We start from the raw sequence: 23,667 nt of genomic DNA, 5'->3' as shown, positions 1-23,667 counted from the left end.
GTGGGCTCCATGAATGTATTCTCCGAAGTGAAATTAATCAACATACTCTGCTATAAAATCTTGGCTGAACTTTGTAGAAGGACGGACTTTTTGTGCTGTTTCTAAGGGATTGCTCTCATACACATCTCTTCAAAGGCACCATTATCAACAGCCATGGCTCTTGGAGTTTCATTTGCAGCTATGTCCAGAACAAAAAGTGCTCACATACAGTATGAGACATCTAAAAAATGATAATAGTTATACAAGCCACCTAGAAAATCAGCCACTTTGTAACTTAAGATTCTGTTCAGGTTCTGTTCCACTTTCAAATAGAGGAAATCTTCCTATGTCAATGATGTTCACCCATTTTTAATTAGCTGATTATCTGTTTGAGGACTGTGTGTTTCTCCTGTGCAATGGATTAACCCTGTGGGCTGGGACCCTGCAGGGAAGGTATTTTATGTTCTAACAAAGGGGGCTACATGGACGAAACCATCAAGAAGATAAAGCTAACTTGATCCACTTCTAAGGAAGCTCAGTGTATTCAAATATCAATGCATTCTTGCAGGGTATATATTTGGTGGGATAAATGAGGTGTGAGCCTCTGTATCCCCTTAGTTTGCCTGAGAATAGGATGTCAAACAGCATATAATCATCTTTTTTTTTTTTTAACAAAAGCAGAGTGAGAGAGAGTGATTTCTATTTGTGTCAGATTTTAGATGTCTTAATATTCTTTCCTGTCTAATTTTGCAGAAAGTGATAATAGAGTTCCTGTCAAATTAGAGGCTGCAGACTTTTAACCTATGTCATGAAAAAAAAATTAGTTATTACCATAAACATAATTCAAATAAAAATTTAGTTGTAATACCATTATATGGAAGGGTGCATTCCAAGCAAATAATTATACTCATTACAAATGTTAAAAATTTGGAATGACAGGGCATTGAAGAAGAAATTTTTAAAAACCCAGAGGTTTTTGGATTAAGTCTTTTGCTTCCAAAGATGGAGGGTCAATGTAAATTCTTAAGTGGAAAAATTAGAATGAAAGCGATTCCCTTAAATGTTTGTGCATCTCTGTTACTATAGAATGCAAAGCTATTTTTTAAAATGCCTTAATCTGCCACATGTTTGTATCTGAGGCAGAGACCAGAGTGGATACTTCAAGGGTGAAGGATAAAAGTGAGATAAGAAAGAAGCAAGTAGAAAATTCACACAGCATGCAATTTCATGGAAAAAGGTGCAAGTGATATGTCTGATCTCTGATGAGCCAGTAGTTTAACCTGTTTTGTTAATCACCTGAGAGTTGCTTGCTTCAGTGGGATTGCTAAATGTAAAAATGATGGTGGATCACTTTAGAATGGTTCAGACCTTAATAGAAACTCAAGACAATTTCTATTCTCTACTCATTAGATATTCCCAAGTGCTGGTAGACAGAGCACACTTTTTCAGTAGTTCAAGTTTATTCACAGAATACTTAAGCAGGTGCATTTTTGGTGGGAAATTAATAAAACAAGAGAATGAATGAAGAAACAAATAGCATAGCTCTAGAGAAGCCCTCTCTAACATTGCTTTTAGCGGTATTAGCAAATTGGGTCACAGATAATTAGATTAATTTGACTACCCTATGGTTTTATTTGGAGAAATGTAATGTGGCAACTCTCTTTGCTCTTGGATATCTATAGCATACAAGAAAATGGAAACACTCGGCCTTCAAAAATGAAAGAGCTATTATGTCATGCTGAATCAGAGAGATGTAGACGCTGATGGAGTACCAACACCTGAAGCCACTCTATTAAAGCATGCCTTGGTACTGCAAGCAAAAGTCACAGAAAATTGGCTCTTGTTTTGTCATCTAAGCTTGCTACCAGTTGGTTTCCTTTAATTGGCTATCATGTCCATTTACCAGAAATTGGCTCTCTTTCCTAGCTGCTGGATGTAGGAGTGATTTGCTTGTGTGAATGTGCTCAGGATCACACCTGCAAGAGAATTGTTTCAAGCCATCATTTCTGTTAGAGAAATTACTAACCATGAATGTCTAAATATGCGTATTACAAAGGAATTACAACACCTAGAACTGGAGAGGCTCTCCTGGTCTATAAGGTATTACTAAGTACAATTTAAGGATAGTTAAGGATAGTATAAAAGGAGTTGAAAAATAAATAGACAAGCTCAATGCTTGCTGTAGGTATTTTACGTAAGTATTAAGCTATGACTAGCTTATAAACCTACATCTTAATGCCACTCAGACTAGATTGCTTTCATGAGTAGAGTGTAACCACTTCAGCATGCACTTTTGCTCAACTTAAGAAATCAGAATTTTTTATTATTATTTCAAAACATAGTGCCTTTTTTTTAAGGAAGAAAAAATTCTAGCATTTAACTTTGCTTTTCTGAACTAACAGGCATTTATGGTTATCTAATTGCTTTAACCATGTATTTCCTGAAATGTGGTTGTCCATCAGTAGTTTTAACCACAAATGCAGAGCTCTAATTTGTACTCTTTAATAGATTTTCTGAATTAGGTCCACTCCTGTCATCAGAGAAAGGTTAATGTAAATCTAGAATAAATATTTAAAAAATATAAGAAGACGGTACTTTAAATGCAAAGGAAAATAAATTTAACATTCTTCTGAAACAAGTCTAGTAAGGATTTTAAGTTTTTAAGACTTTCTATTTAATTACTTTGCATTGAAGCCAGCTGGTTTGCTAACTTTCATGACCTTATATTCCCTGAATGTTCTCATAAATCAAAGGAAGAATATGCTCAATTCTAACATTAGGCCTGGGGAAAATTCCATATTTGAAAACAAAAGAAAGAAAGGTAGAATCAAGGTTGCCTTGGGAATTTTGAGGTCCTTGGTAAGGTTAATTGGGAGGGCATAAATTCCTTTATCCTCAGATTCTTCTTTTCCTTTCTCTTCTCTCCCCCTAAGCTTTCTTGCCCTCTAACCCATCAATTTCTCTTGCAGCTAAAGCCTTCACACTTCAACATTGAACCTGGAGATATAAAAATATTCTAACAGGCAGGAGGATGTCCTTGATGGTCTCTTAAAGTTCTTTTTAGTGCTTTATTTTAAATTCCAATGATTTCATAGAAACTCAAAGGTGAAATGGTCCTCTCAAGGTCATCAGTCTAGCCTCTTCAGGTAAGAATGCCTCCCACCCTCTGGGAGTTGGCATTAATGGCCAGTCCCAAGGGACACCTTCCTGCTCTGAACTTCTCCAGTAACTGTGGATGACCTCTGTGATGAAGTGGAGGAAGGAGGTACACACTAGGTTGGATAATTTTTTAAACTACACATTTTACCTTATAACTTAGATTTTAAATATGTGAATCATTGCTTTATGCAAGCTGCTTTTTCTGAAGAGATGTATGTTAAATATTTAGGTGTTTGGTAGGGAAGGAAGCCAGAATACACTGAGATCAAGCACCTCAATAAACATTAATTGAGGACCTCTGTCTAAGGAGTTGCAAACTCTGGTGCCTCAGAGGATGAAGTGGATGACATAAATCTATTAATTGAGCCTTATATAAGCAATTGGGATGGTGTGAGGCCTGAAGCCTTCAAGACCATGTGATGACCAGTCGAAATATGTGTTTGGGCCATATTCTGCCCAAAGCATTCCGTGTGCAAACTCTTGAGTCTCTTTGCATGATATCTGCTGGACCTTGTAGGAGATGTGAAAGTGAAGACTTAAGATTTCTGATTTCACTGAGGTACAAGAGTAATGCAAATTATTACTTTTCTAATGGCATCTATAATTCCTAGAGTGGCTACAATGTCCCAGGCATCATGCCATTCTTATTCAATGTTTATACTAACCCTATGCAGTAGTCATATTCAACTCCATTTTAAACTTGGGAAAGCGGACGCCCAGAGGGGTTTAGTTACTTGCTCATGGTCGTTTCTCTAATATCTGTTGGACCCCAGGTTAAAATGAAAAAGTCTACAGACCTGCAGACTTCTAAAACCCATCTTCTTAATCACTATTCAGGTGTCTTTCAGATTATCATCCGTGAAGAGTTAATATTAGATATTCATTTTTTAAATAAGATGATTATATGAAAAGATGTTCAACATTGTTGATCAGAGAAATGCAAATCAAAACTACAATGAGATACTATCTCACCCTAGTTAAAATTACTTCTACCCAAAAGGTAAGCAATAAATAACACTGGCAAGGATGTGGAGAAAAGGAAACCCTCATACACTATTTGTGAGAATGTAAATTAGAACAACAACTATGGAGAACTGTTTGGAGGTTTCTCAAAAAACTACACATTGAGCTACCACATGACCTGGGTAATTCCACTGCTGGGTATATATCCATAAGAAAAGAATCTGTGTGTGTGTGTGTGTGTGTGTGTATATATATATATATCTGGACCCCCATGTTTATTGCAGCACTAGTCATAAAGCCAACATTTGGAAATAATCTAAATGTCCATCAACACACGAACGGATAAAGAAAATGTGGTACTTATACACAGTGGAGTACTATTCAGTCATAAAAAGAATGAGATCCTGTCATTTGCAGCAACGTGGATGGAACTGGAGGTCATTACGTTAAGTGAAATAAGCCAGACACAGAAAGACAAATATCACATATTCTCAATTATCTGTGGGAGTTAAAAATTAAAACCATTGACCTCATGGTGTTAGAGAGTAGAAAGATGGCTACTAGAGGCTGGGAAAGGTAGTGAGGGGGTGGCGGAAGCAGGGATGATTAATTGGCACAAAAAAATTAAAACAATGAACAAGATTTAACATTTGATAGCACAATGGGGGACTCTAGTGAGTAATAACTTAATTGTACTTTTTAAGGCAACTAAAAGAGTATAATTGAATTGTTTGTAACGTTAAGGATAAATACTTGGCTGGGCATGGGTGGCTCATGCCTGTAATCCCAAAACTTTGGGAGGCCAAGGTGGGTGGATCACTTGATGTAAGGAGTTCAAGACCAGCCTGGCCAATATGGTGAAACCCCGTCTCTGCTAAAAATGCGAAAATTAGCCAGGTGTGGTGGTGCATGTCTGTAGTCCCAGCTACTTGGGAGGCTGAAGCAGGAGAATCACTTGAACCTGGGAGACAGAAGTTGCAGTGAGTTGAGATTGTACCACTGCATTTCAGCCTGGGTGACAGGCTGTCTCAAAAAATAAATAAATTAATTAATTAAATAAATACATACTTGAAGTGATAGATACCCCATTTATCCTCATCAGATTATTACATGTTGTATGTCTGTATATCAAAATAGCTGATACACCTTGTAAATATATATAGCTACTATGTAGCCACAAAAATTAGAAAAGAAGATGATTGGTGCTTGCATGGTCAAATATTGGAAAACAAGAAAGTTTGAGTTACAGAAAGTGAAACCCTACACATTACTTACTGTGGGATTTTTCCAGAGACTTTCACATTGTGCATTGTGAATCCCTAAAAGTGGGTATATTTTGCAGTGTTTCCCAAGCTAAGGTGAATTTCATCAATTTTCTCAAGTCTTGTTCTAAGGAACAAATTTGGGGAAATTCCTATTTATAATACCCAGCTTCCTCATTGAGATTAGCATTGTCATTAAGGAGCAAAATACTGTGGGTGTGCATACTCATTTTACAAATAGAGAGTGTGTCAAAGGGAAGGTAGTCTTAGGATTTGGTCTTAAAGATAGGTAGTAATTTTCACGGATGATAATACTTTCACAGATAATGTTTGGGGGTTAGGGAACACTTCAGGAGAGGATTTCAGTCACAGGAGTAGCATAAACGTATACAAAGAGACAGAGGGGTGCAAGAGTCAACTTGGGCAATGTAGGAAAAGTCTGGTGAATAAGTGTCATTTGATGGTTACCATGTGTTCACTTACTATTAATTATATTTTAGAAGATTGTTTGTATTTCTTCAAAAGTTAGAAAAGAAGATCTAGAAGATTTTAAGCCATGTAACAGAGGATGCCATCTTCACATGTATTGTTAAAATCACTAATTCCTTGAAAAAATACTTACTACTACTATTATCTTCCAGGCCGGTTTTGGGTCTGAGGCTACAGCTGTAAATAAGCTGCACAAGGTTCTTGTTCTCAGAAAACTCAGACAAAAGCAACACAAACAAAGCGACGTGAAAATGTCAACGAGTGGTAACTGCTCCGCAGAAAGTTAAAATAGGCTGATGTGATGAAGAGTACCTTAATGGCCAGTGTAAAATAATAAGGAGCTAGATATTTTGAAGATCATGGGGAGAGCGTATTAGGCAGGGAGAACAGTTGGTTCAGTATCCCCAAGGGAGAAACAAACTTGAGGTTATGGAGGAACAGAGAGAAGGCTAATGTGCTTGGAGCATTGGCAAGGAGGAAAATAGTAAGAAGAGTTTCGAGAGTTGCTAAGAGCGAGAACACAGAGTAAGGAATTAGAATTGTTTTTGTTAGTGCACTGGTGAGCTGTTGGAGTTTTGTAAGAAGGGGTAAGGAAGTTGTAGACTCTGTAGTCTTCCCTCTGATTGCTTTGTGAATAATAAATTACAGGAAACAATGTAGAGGATCCAGTTAGGAAGTGATTATAATAGTGTAGGAAGTTCTAGTTTGGACTTGGGGTGGTAGTTGAGATGGAGAGAAGTGGACAATTAATTAAACCTAGGATGTGCTAATGAAATGGAAGCAGAGGGTGGGGTAGCGGGGAGGAAATTAGGTACAGGCTGGTGGCATTTCCTGAAATGAGGAAGACTGGGGGAGGTGCGGGGTTGGATGGAAAGACAGGAGGTTTGTTTTGGACACGTTAAGATGGAAATGCCTGTTAGACCTTCATGTGGAGAGGTCAAAGCAAAAATTGGATTGGTGAATCTTGAAATCAGTAGTGAGGTCTGGGCTGGAGAGAATAATATAGGGATATATTATTCCACGTTATTCCAATAACACAGTTGAGAAGGTCTACCCATGGTTAAAATGCACCTCAAAAAGATAAGTAAGCAAAAGTATCTGTTAATAATAAAAACTTAAAAGTGAGTAAGGTGTAGAAATAGCATAGTGCAACATGAATTAAGGGCACAACTGGTTTTCTCTTCTTATTTATGAAGTGGTGGTAAAGAAGCAGGAAAGCATTAAATTTTAGTGTTTAATACCAAGAAGTGCCCTGTAGTTCAAATACTTGTCTCCCCTACAACACCATGGACAATATCTTTCCTGGAGAGGCCTGAATGCTCAGTATTGCCAGGGCTTATTGTTGCCTTCCAGGGTGGGCAATTCCAGGTTTATAAGAAGTTCTTCCTTTTTGTGAATGGATATTTTTTTCAGCAGTAGTTTTTCTCTCCACTTTTACCCAATGCTACAGTTTGAGATTTAGAAGATCCAATCCTCATCCTCACTCTTTATAAGAGTCTCTCATATATTGTGAGATGGTTATTGTGCCTTTCAGGTTTTATAGGTTAAATATACCTAGTACTTTTAGTTGTGTCTCATATGACATGTCTTTAAGTTGACTTGCACTTGTTTTGTTTTTGTTTGTTTGTTTTTGAGACAGAGGCTCACTCTGTTGCCCAGCCCAGCCTGGAGTGCAACCTCCATCCCATGGGTTCAAGCAATTCTCCTGTCTTAGCTTCCCAAGTAGCTGGGATTACAGGTGCATGCCACCAATGCCCAGCTAATTTTTGTATTTTTAGTAGAGATAGGGTTTCACTGTATTGGTCAGGCTGGTCTCGAACTCCCGACCTCAAATGGTCTACCCACCTTGGCCACCCAAAGTGCTGGAAATACAGGCGTGAGCCACTGCGCCCGGCCACACTTGTTTTAGGAGCAATTTGTCCGCACCCCTCTCCAAACACGGCACCTTGGGTTTCCCACAGTGTTGCGGGCATGCTGCAATGAGACTGAGTAGAGGTGGCTGTGGCTGCCATTTGCCCATACTTCTGTTGATGGGAAGCAATACAAGACCTCTGTGCTTTTTATTGTTTCATAAAATATGTGATTTTACAATAGTTTTACAGAAAAGTTGAGAAAATAGTATAGACAGTTACTATTTACCCTGCATCCAGCTATCCTTGTTGTTAACATATGATGTTGTTATAGTGTGTTTGGCACAACAAATGCACAAACATTGGTACAATGCTATTAAGTCAACTCTGTACTTTATTTAGATCTGTTTAGTTTTTTTCCATAGTGTCCTTTTTTCTGTTCCAGAATCCCATCCAAGCTACCGTATTACTTTTAGTTGTCATGTCTCATTAGCTTCCTCTGGATTGTGACAGTTTCTCAGATTTTCCTTGTTTTTCATGACCTTGACAGTCAGGTATTTTTAGAATGTCCCTCAGTCTGTGCTTGTCTGATGTTTTCCTCATGCTTGGATGGGGCTTGTGGGGTTGGGAGAGGAAGGTCACAAGGGTGAAGTGCTGTTTTCATCACATCATACCAAGGGCACATGCTGTCAGCTTGGCTTATTGCTGATGACACTAACCTTTTTCACCTGGCCAAGGTTTCTCCAGTGTAAAGTTACTCTGTTCTCCCTTTCCATACTGTTTGTTCTCTTTGGAAGAGCAGCCCCTACTCAAGAGGAAGGGAGTTAAACTCCACCTTCTTGACTGGGGAGTATTTACAAGAATTGTTTGGAACTCTGTACTGGAGATTTTTCTCTTCTCTCCCAGTTATGATCTATTCAGTCACCAATTTCTATCAGTATGGACTCATGGAGATATGTTTGATCCTTGGATTATCATACAAGAGTATGCTCTTTATTTTGTTGCCCAGATTGTTTCAGCGTTGGCCATTGGGAGCTCCTTCAGGTTGGCCTCTGTGTCCCACTGATACACCCCCATTATTTTGTTTCCCTCTGTGTTTTTTCACTCTGTGCTGCTGCTAACTCGTAAATCTCCCATCTTATAGTGTGCTGTTGTTTTTTAGGGGGGAATTGTTGATATACAACAGATATTATGTTTATCCTTATGAAATTTCGGCTTCTTAGACTCTCCCATTACTATCACCTCTTGCCTGCTCTGTGGCAATGGCCTCTTAGCTGGTTTTTGAAATTCCATTTGTAATCACCCTCACCTGGACTATAGAGTCAGTCCTCTGAACAGTAGCCAGAGTGATCTTTCTAAACAAATCAGTCATGTCACTCTTCCCCATGTTGGTGCATGAAGCTTCTATGGCCCAGTTCTTGCTGATCTCTCTGATCTCATCTCTTAAGCTTTGCATCTCTCACTCAGTGTATTTTAGCCATATGATGATTTTTTCTGTTCCTTAAAAACACTAAACTTGTCCACATGGGGCCTTTCAAACATCGGGTCTCTCTGCTGGGAATATTCTTCCTTCTTACCTTCAAATGGCTGAATTTTCCTGGGTGTTACTGATCTTAGCTCAAATAATACCTTGTCAGGAGGCATTATTTTTGCCACCCAATCTAGGGTAGTCTCAGTCTCTCCCTATCATATTAGCATGTTTTATTTTCTTTACAGCAATCATCTTCATGGGATGGTTATTTTTCCTAAAAATTTATTAGTCCTTTATTATCTGTCTGCTCCCACTATTAGAGTATATGTAGGCAGGGTCTTATCTCTCGTGTTCATAGCTGTGTCTCCAGTGCCTAAAGCAGTTCCTAGCACATAGGAGATTGCGATAAATATTTGTTAAATGCTGGTTGCAAAAGGCCCCGTGATTTCTTCTGAGTAGCACTTATCTCTGAGGTTTCCATAATCTGTTGGCCCTTGTGTCGTTATACCTTGGCTATTTCGTGCTATTGTCTTTTACAGGAATGTATAGTATAATTATCCTTCAGATTATATGTTCTGTCAGTCATAGTGAATTTCCTCCTTAGAGAATAAAACTAACCCTGTTCCCATCAATAGTTGCTTGTATCCTGCAAGTATGTCCAATGTCCAAGCCCTCCCTGTATGTTTTGTTCCATTGCATATCACCAGGTCAAACACTGTGGAATCCTAAACTGTGAGAGTTAAAGGCAGAGTTTGCAGGCACCAAAATTTTTCTTAAAAACTAATATTGATTATGGTAGCAGCTCTCTATGAATGTGACTGTTACATATTTCACAATCTTGCCTATTTATGTCATTATACAGTCCACAGCTCTGTCTTGATCACAGCAAAATCAGTGCTATGTCAGTATCCTAACCAAGCCAAGATATAATAAAATTATGTTTCTTGTGTTACCTGTTTAACCTATTCTGGACTCCTTATTATCTCTATTTCCTGGTCTTAGCGTTCAGAAGTCATCTGTCTAATAATCCACTTTAGACTCTATCTTTGAATCTATACGAAACTCAGTCTGTCACAATGAAATGTATCCTTTTCCCTTTTACCTCCTTTTTTTGCTCTCTTTCAACTCATACGGAGTCACATAATTTTAATAAAATTAGAGAGGTTCTCAAACAAGCGTGTTTTAACATGTTAAGGAGTGTGCATTCATTAAACATGTCTGATACCATGCAGATTTGACCATCATGTAGCTTACATGAGCTATATAGCACTTTATAGTCACTATAAAATCACTGATTGACAATTTCTCGTTTAACTTGAAATGGCTTATTGTTTTAACTAGCTTACTTGTGAGTACTTGTGACTGACTCTCTGTTACAATGGGATTGCATTAGAAACTAATGTCAGTCTGTGGAGGTACCAGTGGAATCAGTTACTATCTCAGTTCTTTCAGATGGTACCAAACAAATCGTCTAGTATTCATTCTTCCTGTAGTGTCGTCTTTGGTCAGCTTCCTTTGGAAACACACTTTGAGTCTCTGATATTTGTATCTGTGAGGTTTATTGTGGTGTGCTCTAGGGAACAATAGCTTATGCAAGACGCAAGAAGCAGGATGGGCAGATAGAGAGGTTGAATTGAGATGCAGTTGCAACAGAGGCCTCAGCCAATCCTTTGGGGAGCTCTGGAGTTAGGATGGCCTTTCCAGGCTGTCTTGAAGTGAGGCAGTGGGTTGTCTGTATACCTCCCCACTTAGCAGGCATTAGACATTTGCTGCTTCTGGGATGGAGTGTAGTTTTGGATGAGGCGGTTTCCTTTCACCAAGGGCAGTGCCCAGAGAAGGGCCAAGCTGTGGCACTTCTGGCAGCTGGGGCACTGAGTGCTTCATTTACCAAAGGAAAGATCTTTGGTTGTGTGGATAACACACAACAGCATCTCCTACAGTTGAATTCAAATACATTTCATGTCCCATTTCTAGATAGCATCTCCTATGAGTGAATTCAAATAGATTTCCTGTCCTGTTCCTAGCTTCCTATTAATGATGAATTTATTTGCATTCACTCTTGAATCATTACATTCATATTCTTGTCCAAGGTCCTGTATCTATTCTGATTATCTGCTTCTTCGGTTTCTTCATCTATGGAGTAGGGATAATCACACACATGCGTGGGTGCACACACACACATACACACACACACACACACATTCAGTGGCCTGGCACAGTGTTGAGTACTTAATAAATGCTAGTTTCTTCTGTTCAAACTTTAAATGCACCTTTAACTACCCTAGCTAGGATAATAGCAGTTAAGTTTCACAGATCCCCATCCCTCCTTTTGAGATAGAATACTCCCCTCTTCTAACATCTTTTAGGCATTTCAAGAAGTGTGTTTAGAGAAACTTAAAAAATCAGCAAACCCCAATCGAGAACTACCTCAAGCCCTTCCACATCCCCACATCTCACCTCTTGCGTAGGTAAACGCTAGTTTAAAGACCACAGGTTCCTGGAAGCTTGTTAAACTTTGGCATATTAACATTTAGTGGAGCAATAATCTGAGGTTTTACTGACCAAGTCCTTTATTCATAGTTGACAAGAAAGCAGTGCCGTTTTGCAGTCATTATATGAAGCACTATATTAGAATGGGTGTTGAAAAAGCTGCTTTTCCTTGTTCTTTCAAAACAGTTTTTCCTGCAGAGGAAACTCAAGTCTCAACCTGTTACATTGATAATGCACAATAACATCTGATTTGAGTCAATACTGATTATTGTGCAGCTTGGCCTGCCAGGAGATTGTATCCTTCCTTCAGCTAACCAGTCTCAGTGTTTCTTTATCAAACATCTCTAAACTGTGACAACTCATTCTTGTTCTAGCATCTTATATGTGCTGAACAAAACAAATAGACACTTGACTGTGTCAACAATGTATGCCCCTTTTTTTTTCTTTGTAGGAACCTAGTTTATGTAAAGAAGTAAATTGTCTCTCCAAGATATGACGGAATCAGATTGGTTTGGTATGCTGAACAGTTTACATTTATTGACTGGTACCGTGAATTCAATCAGCGATTTTCAGCAGGGTGTGATAGAAATCGCTAAATTCATGTGGCATCCTCAGGTGTTTACTGAAAGCATTTGCAGTATTCTTATGTCCGTCTTTACTTCTGGGGCCTGTCTTATTATAGTACATGAATTTGAGGCCCAAAAAATGTTTTAAAAATATTCCATAAACTGGCCAGGCGTGGTGGCTCACACCTGTAATCCTAGCACTTTGGAAGGCCGAGGCGGGGTGGATTGCCTGAGCTCAGGAGTTTGAGACCAGCCTGGGCTACACGGTGAAACCCCATCTCTACTAAAATACAAAAAATTAGCCAGGTGTGGCAGTGTGCGCCTTTAGTCCCAGCTACTCAGGAGGCTGAGGCAGGAGAATTGCTTGAATCCAGGGGGCGGAGGTTGCAGTGAGCCAAGATCGCACCCCTGCGCTCCAACCTAGCGACAGAGCAAGACTCCGTCTCTAAAAAAAATAAAATAAAATAAAAATAAAACAAAATTTATAAACTTACATTTACAAAACTCAAACATTATAACTACTTTGGTTTGGGAAAGAAATGGTTATCATATGTTGTATCATCTAGAATTCTCCTGTGGCCTCCCACCACCTTCAGAATAAAAGCTAATGTCCTTGTAATGCCCAGAGTGATCCTGCTCTTTGGTTACTTCTTTAACTCATTATGAGCTGCCCTATCTCTTGCTCACTCTTCACCGGCCACACTGGCTTCCTTGACGTTTGTCTAATATGCTGGGACAGCTCCCACCTCTGGACCTTTGAATTTGCTCCTTCATTACGCTGCTCAGTTAAGTGAACGGCTTGCTCCCTTACCACCTCCTAGTTTTGTGCATTGGACTTTCTCATTAACGTCTCCTCTTAAAACTTGTAAACTTTAAAGCAGCAGACACTCCCCTAGCCCGCACCTGCTCTCTGCTCCCCGGCCCTATGACAATCTATCTCTCTTCTTTGCTTTATTTTTCTCCTTGGTTTGTAGCACCTTCTAATATACCATATATTCATTTATTGTGTTCCTCGTCTTCTCTGTTCACTGGAATATAATGTTCTTGGATACAGGGAGTTTTTCATGTTCCGTCCACTAACGAATCCCTAGCGCCTGAAATGATGCCTGAAACTAAACAAATATTTGTTGAATAAATGAGTGCAAATAAGATAAGAGGATGTAATCTACATAGAAACTGACCTAACAGGACATCAAATAGAGACTGTATACTCTAAGTGAGTTAGGATTGCGTTCTAGCAATATACAAAATTTTGCCTGTTTTACAGATCTCAGAAGTTCACATTGTTGTCCATAGATACCTTTTAAAAAAAGTGTCTATAAAGCATTTATCCTTTCTCTCTTAGCTGTTTCTCATTTACTTCTTGCTTTGCTTGTTAGGGCGTATAGTCCAATTTTTCACACCTTGTTTAGACTTACGTGTTTACTGTTACTCCACTGTTTTAAGTTTCCTACCTCCTTAAATCCACAAAGCACTTCAAGAAAGGATTTCCAGGTATTATATTTTGTTCAGAAAGCCTTATCTCAGGCAGACATATTTGCCCATTTTCTTTTTTATTAAAAAAAGTTTTATAAGCATTATACATGCAGAGTGCCGTTCCAACAGACTGGGTTAGTATCTCTCCATGAAACCGCATACAATAAAATGGTTTCCTAAAAAAAGTTAACAATGCATAAAATGCTGATACAGTGCTTCAGAACACTTAATTATTTCTTTTTCCCCCCATTGTTTATCATTGTTTTGTCAACTTTTTATATCGCTACCCACAATGCTTTGAGTCTGGTTTTCTTTGAACATTCCTTTCCTCTGAACTTACCATGAACTTGTGTGTGTAGCATGCTGCCACAGATTGCCACTGCCACTTTATAAAGGGGAAAAAAATCAACACTTTGGTTGTAAAAGGTGCTAAAAGCAAGCTCCGATAATATGCAATAGTAAAACACGTCCAATTGCTGTTTTAGGCTGCAGTATGATGCTTGCTTTAAAGGACGGTTGGTGTAATAATTTGCACATACTTAAGGAGAGTCAGGAATTAACTTTGTGTAGGGAGGAGGAAGAGAAAAAAGAATTATGCTTCATAAGATTAGGTGGACTGTAGGAGGAGAAAGATTGCATAAATACTAAATATGATACAAGAGAGGATGGGGCCCATTATCGCACACGCAGTGTAGGATGATGTAGAGGGTTGTTTTGTGCAGTAGGATGGGAGGAGGGAATTTTTTTTTTTGCGTTTCTGATTATTTGTCTGCACACAGGGCTCTATTAGGAAATTATTGTTCCTTCTGATCAAAGTCTTAGGACATGGGTTCTGGATTGGGAAACAAATCCTGGGTTCTCAATGCAGCCGTTCCAGTGGATAACAGTGAATGTGAAGTCCTACAATAAGAATTCCTCCAAACTTGCATTCTCAGGTCATTATTTGGTAAGAGAGAATGCATGAACCCTGACTGTGGGATGTGACCCAAGTTGTGGCAAAGTCTTGATTTCTTACATACCAGGATATCCAATAATTTCCCCTATATCCCATGTTATATTCAGCTTACCGTATTGCATCAGAGCTGCAGCAGGGCTTGAAGGACCAAGAATAATGTGGGTCAAACCATCTGTTTAGGATTGTCTGGGAGATTGAAAAAATCTTACTTGTTCGTTTCCCTTTGCCTCACCTCTCCTTGAGGGAGTAGGTGACGGGAGAAGGAGGGAGACTTTAGTAAGACTGATGAAGAGTATGGTCACACAGTTTCCAGTAGAGAGAATTTCTGTGAGGGTGCTGAGGTATTTCTCCTGTTCTTCACACACGCGTGCACACACACACACACACAAGGGATCATATGAATGGGATGCCATACAACCACTCAGGGAGCATGGTACAGGTGGCCTAGCCCCTAGGGCTTGCAGAGTCTGGTACCCGACCTACGCATGCAAAGGTAAGAAGGCAAGAAACCATGGCAATGAAACAGGGATGCATGGAATGAGCCACACTTTCACAGCTAGTAGGGAAGAGATGGGATCTCCTGGAGATCATCTGTGGATCCTGTGGAAGGGAGTCAATTATGACTGCTCCCACCCCACACACTGAAGAATTTACTGTCAGGAGGAAGATGACCTCAGCAGAAAGAGACTAGAGTAGATTATCTAAGGTAGAAGTTGAGGGGGTTCCTCAATCAGCATCTGTGGCATTGCCAGTGTCCAAGAACCAGTGTGAGGCTAATCTCTGAGGCACCCATCCAAACTCGCACCATAAGAGCCAGCACTGGGGCAGGGTAGGACATAATGTCCCTGCCAAGGAAGACCTCTCCTATCTTACTTCTCCCCCTTCTCCTCATTCTTCACTTATGTGGCAGTTAAAATTTGACTCCGATTTTTATTGACTAGAATTTTAAGTCGCCACCAACCAAGATGTTTGCTTATTTCATAGACATTTGTTGAGCAGGTAGTATATGCAAGGCACCATGCACATGTGTATTTCCTGACTTCAAGGAATGTGCTAGCAATGAGATTTTCCTTATTGATTGATTGATTGATTAACTGATTGATTGAGACGGAGTCTTGCTCTGTGGCCCAGGCTGGAGTGCAGTGGTACAATCTTGGCCCGCTGCAAGCTCTGCCTCCCTGGTTCACACCATTCTCCTGCCTCATCCTTCCGAGTAGCTGGGACTACAGGCACCCGCCACCACGCCTGGCTAATTTTTGTTTAATTTTAATAGAGACGGGGTTACACCGTGTTATCCAGGGTGGTCTCGATCTCCTGACCTCATGATCTGCCCGCCTCGGCCTCCCAAAGTGCTGGGATTACAGTCGTGAGCCACTGCTCCTGGCCTATTTCTGTTTTTAATGCAATTTTGGTCTTTAAAAAATTGACAATAGCATAGATGTTTTTGGCCTGTACACATAGTTTATGATATGGAAATTTCACTTCCACTTGAGTGAACAAAGTGAAATGAGATTGAGCTGGGAAGACTGGGAAAGGAAGAGCATGCTCAGGATAGTCCTTCTAGATAGATGAATGGAGGAAATCTAGGGCAGGAAGCTGCATAACTATACAGGCATACCTCAGAGACATTATAAGTTCAGTTCCAGACCACTGCAATAAAGCAAATATTACAATCAATCAAGTCACACAAATGTTTCCCCAGCACATATAAATGTTATGTTTACACTATACTGTGGTCTATTAAGTGTGCAATAGCATTATGTCCAAATAAAGAATGTACATACTTTAATTAAAAATACTTTATTGCTAGAAAATGCTAATGATCGTCTGAACCTTCAGTGAGTCGTAATCCTTTTGCTGGTGAAGGAGGGTCTTCCCTCAGTGTTGATAGCCGCGGATTGATCAGGGTGGTGTTTGCAGAAGGTTGGGGTGGCAGTGACAATTTCTTAAGATGACAATAAAGTTTGCCATGTCAGTTGACTCTTCCTTTCATAAAAGATTTCTCTGTAGGAGGCAAGGCTGTTTGACAGCATTGTACCCACAGTAGAACTTCTTTTAAAATTGGAGTCAATTCTCTCAAACCACTGCTTTATCAACTAAGTTATTCTACATCCTCCATTTCAACAGTGTTCACAGCATCTTCACCAGGAGTAGATTCCATCTTAAGAAACCTCTTTCTTTGTTCATCTATAAGAAGCAACTCCTCATCCATTAAAGTTTTATGAGATTGCAGCAATTCAGTTGCATCTTCAGGCTCCCCTTCTAATTCTAGTTCTCTTGCTATTTCCACAATATCTGCAGTTCCTTCCTCTCCTGAAGTCTTGAACCATGGCCAAAGTCATCCATGAAGATTGGAATCAATTTCTTCCAAACTCCTGTTAATGTTGATTTTTTTCTTTTTTACCTCCTCTCATGAACCACAAATGGTCTTAATGGCATCTAGAATGGTGAATCTTTTCCAGAAGGTTTTCAATTTAGTTGGCCTAGTTCCATTGGAGGAATTACTATCTATGGCAGCTATAGCCTTACAAAATATATTTCTTTTTTTATTATACTTTAAGTCCTGGGGTACATGTGCAGAATGTGCAGGTTTGTTACATAGGTATACATGTGCCATGGTGGTTTGCTGCATCCATCAACCTATCCTCTACATTAGGTATTTCTCCTAATGCTATCCCTCCCCTAGCACCCCATCCCCTGACAGGCCCTGGTATGTGATGTTCCCCTCTCTGTGTCCATGTGTTCTCATTGTTCAGCTCCCACGTATGAGTGAGAACATGTGGTGTTTGGTTTTCTGTTCCTGTGTTAGTTTGCTGAGAATGATGGTTTCCAGCTTCATCCATGTCCCTGCAAAGGACATGATCTCATCCTTTTTTATGGCCGCATGGTATTCTATGGTATGTATGTGCCACATTTTCTTTATCCAGTCTATCATTGATGGGCATTTAGGTTGGTTCCAAGTCTTTGCTATTGTGAATAGTGCTGCAGTAAACATACATGTGCATGTGTCTTTATAGTAGAATGATTTATCATCCTTTGTGTACGTACCCAGTAAAGGGAGTGTGGGGTCAAATGTTATTTCTGGTTCTAGATCCTTGAGGAATCACCACACTGTCTTCCACAATGGTTGAACTAACTTCCACTCCTCTCAAGCCTGTAATCCCAGCACTTTGGGAGGCCGAGACGGGCGGATCACGAGGTCAGGAGTTCGAGACCATCCTGGTTAACACGGTGAAACCCCGTCTCTACTAAAAAATACAAAAAACTAGCCGGGCGAGGTGGCGGGCGCCTGTAGTCCCAGCTACTCGGGAGGCTGAGGCAGGAGAATGGCGGCGTGAACCCGGGAGGCAGAGCTTGCAGTGAGCTGAGATCCGGCCACTGCACTCCAGCCTGGGCGACAGAGCGAGACTCTGTCTCAAAAAAAAAAACAAAAAAAAAAAAACAAAAAAAAACTTCCACTCCTACCAACAGTGTAAAAGCATTCCTATTTCTCCACATCCTCTCCAGCATCTGCTATTTCCTGACTTTTTAGTGATGGCCATTCTAACTGGCGTGAGATGGTATCTCTCATTGCGGTTTTGATTTGCATTTCTCTAATGACCAGTGATGAGCCTTTTTTCATGTTTGATGGCTGCATAAATATCTTCTTTTGAGATGGGGTTGTTTTTTTCTTGTAAAAAAATCATCTTTTTGATGGGGTTGTTTTTTTTCTTGTAAATTTGTTTAAGTTCTTCGTAGATTCTGGATATTAGCCCTTTGTGAGATGGAGAGACTGCAAAAATTTTCTCCCATTCTGTAGGTTGCCTGTTCACTCTGATGATAGTTTCTTTTGCTGTGCAGAAGTTTTTGAGTTTAGTTAGATCTCATTTGTCAATTTTGGCTTTTGTTGCCATTACTTTTGGTGTTTTAAACATGAAGTCTTTGCCCATGCCTACGTCCTGAATGGTATTGCCTAGGTTTTCTTCTAGAATTTTTATGGTTTTAGGTCTTATGTTTAAGTCTTTAATCCATCTAAAGTTAATTTTTGTATAAGGTGTAAGGGAGGGGTCCAGTTTCAGTTTTCTGCATATGGCTATCCAGTTTTCCCAACACCATTTATTAAATAGGGAATCATTTCCTCATTGCTTATTACAAACTGTATTTCTTATATTAAGATTTGAAAGTCAAAATTACTGCTTGATCCACAGGCTGCAGAATAGATGTCATGGTATTAGGCTTGAAAACAATGTTCATCTCTTTTAGCATCTCCATCAGAGCCCTTGGGTGACCAAGTGCATTGTTAATGAGCAGTAATATTTTGAAAGGAATCTTTTTTCCTGAGCAGTAGGTCTCAACAGCGCGCTTAAACTACTCAGTAAGCCATGTTGTAAAAAGATGTGCTGTCATGCAGGCTTTGTTGTTTCACTTTTACTGCTCAGGCAGAGTAGATTTACTATTCTTAAGGGCCCTAGAAATGTTCAGAATGGTAAGTAAGTATTGGCTTTCACTTAAAGTCACCAGGTGCATTAACCCCTAACAAACAAGAGTCATCCTGTTCTTTGAAGCTTTGAAGTCAGGCATTGACGTCTCCTCTTTAGCTGTGAAAGTCCTAGATGGCATCTTCTTCAAATATAAGGCTCTTTTATCTACAATGAAAATGTGTTCTGTAGTGTAGCCCCCCTCCTCAGTCATCTCAGCTAGATCTTCTGGATATATTGCTGCAGCTTCTCCATCAGCACTGGCTGCTTCACCTTGCGCTTTTATGTTATGGAGATGGCTTCTTTCCTGCAAGCTCATGAACCACCCTCTGCTGGTTTTAAACTTTTCTTCTGCAGCTTTCTCATCTCTCTCAGCCTTCGTAAGAACTGAAGAGCGTTCGAGCCTTGCTCTAGATTAGGCTTTGGGTTAAGGGAATGTTGTGGCTGGTTTGATCTTCTATCCGGACCACTCAAACTTTCTCCTTATCAGTCAGAAGTCTGTTTCACTTTCTTATCATTCATGTATTCACTGCAGTAGCATCTTTAATTCTCTTCAAGAACTTCTCCTTTGCATTACAACTTGACTAATTGTTTGGCATAAGAGGCCTAGCTTTTAGCCTGTCTTGGCTTTGACGTGCTTTCCTCACTACACTGAATCGTTTTTAGGTCTTGATTTAAAGTGAGAGACATGCGACCCTTCCTTCCACTTGAACACTTAGAAGCCACTGTAGGGTTATGAACTGGCCTGACTTCAATACTGTTGCGTTTTGGGGAATAAAAAGGCCCAAGGAGAGGAAGAGAAAAGGGGAATGGCCGGTCAGTGGAGCAGTGAGAGCACACAGGATATTTATCAATTAAGTTTGCCTTCTTATATGGGCTTGCTTTGTTGCATCCTGGAACACTTGCAACGATAACATCAAAGATCACTGATCTTGGCCCCCCATAACAGACATAGTAATAATGAAAAAGTTAGAAATATTGTGAGAATTACCAAATATGTGACACAGAGAAACAAAATGAGTACATGCTGTTGGGAAAATTGTGTCAATATATTTGCTTGATGCAGAGTTGTCACAAACCTTCAATTTGTTAAAACAAAACAAAACAAAACAAAAAAAAGGCAGTATCTGTGAAGTGCAATAAAGTGAAGTGCAATAAAATGAGGTATATTACAGCTTGTATATTATTCATTGTGATTTTCTCATTCACTTGTCGAGTTGTTTAATTTTAGGTCTCGATTTTATGACAAAATAACTTCTTTGGCTCATTTGCTTCTTTTGTAAATATTTATTGAACACATATTAAACTATGCGCAGGACGTTGTGCTAGACATATGTCTTTCCTGCCTTCAAGAAATGTATCATCTAGTAGTAGAAAGAGATTTCCTTTGTGCAGATTGCTGCAATATTTAAAAGCATGTAATTAGTGAGGTGTGAACTGTATTAGTGAGGACTCTTTTACTGTAAACGATAGTGACCCAATCTGAAATAACTTCAAAAATAAGGACTTTATTGGCTCATGTACTAGGAAATGCAGGGAGTTACACTTCAGGCCCAGCTAATGCCATCAGAAAGGGGTACGTCTTCATTTTCCCATCACTCCCCTCTGCTCACCTTTCCATTAGCTTCATGCACAGGCAGCTTTCTTCCTGTGGAAGCCATTCTAGGTGACACCAACCTCTTAGCTAATATCTCCAGAGAAAACTCTATACTTTTCTTTCCCTCATAGGCCCGGGGAATTTTTTGTAACTGGCTCACTTTGGGCTCTGTGGCCTTCCTGTGGCAAAGGAGATGGGGTGCTCTTTTCTTTCGTGGCAGAAGTGTGGTTGGTTTCAAAGTATCTGCAACGTATTCTCCAAAAGGAAGGGGCATTCTTTTACATGAGACAGTGGGAGACAAAGGGTGCAAGCAAAACTATAGCTCTGCTAGGTATTTGAGGGACACAGACTGTATTAGTCCATTCTTGCACTGCTTATAAAGAAATACCCAAGACAGGTAGTTTATAAAGAAAACAGGTTTAATTGGTTCACGCCTCCGCAGGCTAGACAGGAAACATGATGCTAGCATCTACTTGGCTTTTGGGGAGGCCTCAGGCAACTTACAATCATGGCGGAAGGCAAAGAGGGAGCTAGCACTTTACATGACTGGTGGAGGAGGAAGGGAGAGAGTGGGGAGGTATCATACACTTTTAAACAACCAGATCTCAGGAGAGCTCACTATCTTGATGACAGCACCAAGGGGGAACGGTGTTAAACCATAAGAAACTGCCCCCGTGATCCAGTCACCTCCCACCAGGCCCTACGTCCAGCCCTAGGAATAACATTTCAACATGAGATTTGGATGGGAACACAAATCCAAATCATATCACGGACTAAAATTTTAGGAGTACAGAGAAGGGAGGGGTCATTTCTGGTGATTGTAGAGGGTATACAGGAGTTGGTGGTAGTAATAACTGAGCTTTTTGTATTTCAGTAGAGAATTTGATAGGCCATGGAAGAAGCTTCTCTCCCAGGTGGACTTACCAAAGCATGATATTTACAAAGCTCAAAACAAATTCAAGTCATACCCTATGAGTCTCTTCTCTATATATCCTAATACCTTGAAAGTGATCCATATTCTAAAATCATTTCCTCAGTTTCTCTCTTTCCTTCCCTTCCCCATTGTGATCATGATGCCACTCATGATGTCATTTGTACTCATCCAGTAAAAGTCATTGGTAACTTCCCAATCTACAAATCTGGCCTCTGCAGCACCATCTGACTTGGTATCTCTGAGTTTGACAATGTGATTCACACCTTATTCTGGAAACTTTCCCCTCTCTTGATTCTGAGACATTGTTCTCTCTCCTGGTTCTTTTCTGCTTCCTGAGGCACTGCCATTGGCCTTTTTATTTCTGACCTCTCCTTAATGTCTCTTCTTCCTAGAACAACCCTAGCTCACTTGCTGTTTGACGTGTTCCTTTCTGGTCCATCCCATTCATTCTCGTAGCGTCTGTGACCACCTGTCCCTGCTCATCTACACCAATGGCACTGTCAGAGTTCTGATCTTCCCTGTTGATCCCAAGCTCTGGGATCCATACAGATCACAAATTAACATTCCCCTTGGGATCTTTCCCTATCCATTCTCCTCTTCTCACTGCTGTCACTCCAAATTTTAACTTACAATTCATGTCTTGCCAACACTCAAGAAAGGTTCAGGAAGATGATGAGGTGTGCTGCTATGGTTTCAATGTTACAGTTACAAAATAGACTTTAGTTCCCACTGCTGTGATTTTTGCCCCCCTCAGTTTTCTTTGCATGTTTTACATTTACAACATCAAAGGATTCAATAATAATTACCATACCATTACCTTTAATCAAATGTCTGTCCTTACCGCTCTGGAGTGCCCAAATCAAGACAAACATAGTTCATCTTTAATCAAGTGAGTGCTCTTATCAAGTTAACTTCCACAATTTTTGTCAAAAGAAGTGTCACTTACTGACTGCTTCAAAAAGTGTGTTCAAAGGTCCACTTAAGATTACTTTTCCTTTAGTCCCACTGACACCAATTTTAGTAGTTTTCCAGTTCATTTTTATAGAAATTTCTGGTATGTCTTTTATCATTTATTTTGCTTAAAATAAAGATATAAACATTTTAACTATTGAGAAGAATCACCTCAATTTTCAGCTCTCTTTTATTTATACTGTAAGCCATAAAATCATGTCAGGGCATTTAAATATTTTACTAGCTAAAATTCTATCTTCGTATAGATTGTTTTTTATTTTAATTTTTGAAGCATGCATATGGTCTTTATTTTAAGAAAATTCAAAATAAAAAATACGTGTGTCATAAAAATACATGATCACTGTAGATTTAGAAATCACTGGTGAGCTAAAAAGAAGCAAATAAAATCATATTCACAAATAGCCACTGCTACATACATCTAGACCTTCTAAAATTTTCTTTAGAAATGGTTTTGTTTTTTAAAAAATAAGAGTTGGATCATACTCCCTCTGTGTGTGTATGTGTGTGTGTTTGTATGTTTTACACCTTTAACAAAACATGCATATCCTGGATTTATTTTTTATTTATTTATTTATTTTTTAAGACAGTCTCGCTCTGTTGCCAGGCTGAAGTGCAGTGGCGCAATCTTGGCTCACTGCAATCTCCGCCTCCTGGGTTCAAAGGTTTCTCCTGCCTCAGCCTCCCAAGTACCTAGGATTACAGGTGTGTGCCACCATACCCAGCTAAGTTTTGTATTTTTAGTAGAGATGGGGTTTCACCATGTTGGCCAGGATGGTCTCAATCTCCTGATCTCTTGATCCGCCGCCTCGGTCTCCCAAAGTGCTGGGATTATAGGTGTGAGCCACTGCACCCGGCTGATATCCTGGATTTTATATGTAACTTTTTAATGTTTTCTACTACCTCAGAAAACTGCTACTAGGGACAGTATCCTATTATGCAGGTTACTATAAATGTACATCTCCTCTCCCATTGTTTTGAGATAATAATAATGAGAGGTTACTTTTATTGAGGGCTTTTCACATGGCAGCCACTGTGCCCAGTGGTTTA

General features: G+C 39.6%; 1 protein-coding gene across 12 annotated transcripts in view; it reads left to right on the top strand.

Annotated features, from left to right (window-relative positions):
• The window catches only part of SOX5 (SRY-box transcription factor 5), a 1,038,891-nt gene that overhangs the window by 107,323 nt on the left and 907,901 nt on the right, over positions 1-23,667 (top strand). The window lies entirely within an intron of this gene.

Source organism: Papio anubis, chromosome 9 (assembly GCF_008728515.1).
Source record: "Papio anubis isolate 15944 chromosome 9, Panubis1.0, whole genome shotgun sequence".
Taxonomy (NCBI): Eukaryota; Metazoa; Chordata; class Mammalia; order Primates; family Cercopithecidae; genus Papio; species Papio anubis.
The sequence above is the reverse complement of the archived record's forward strand: the minus strand, read 5'-3'. Positions and strand labels throughout refer to the sequence as shown.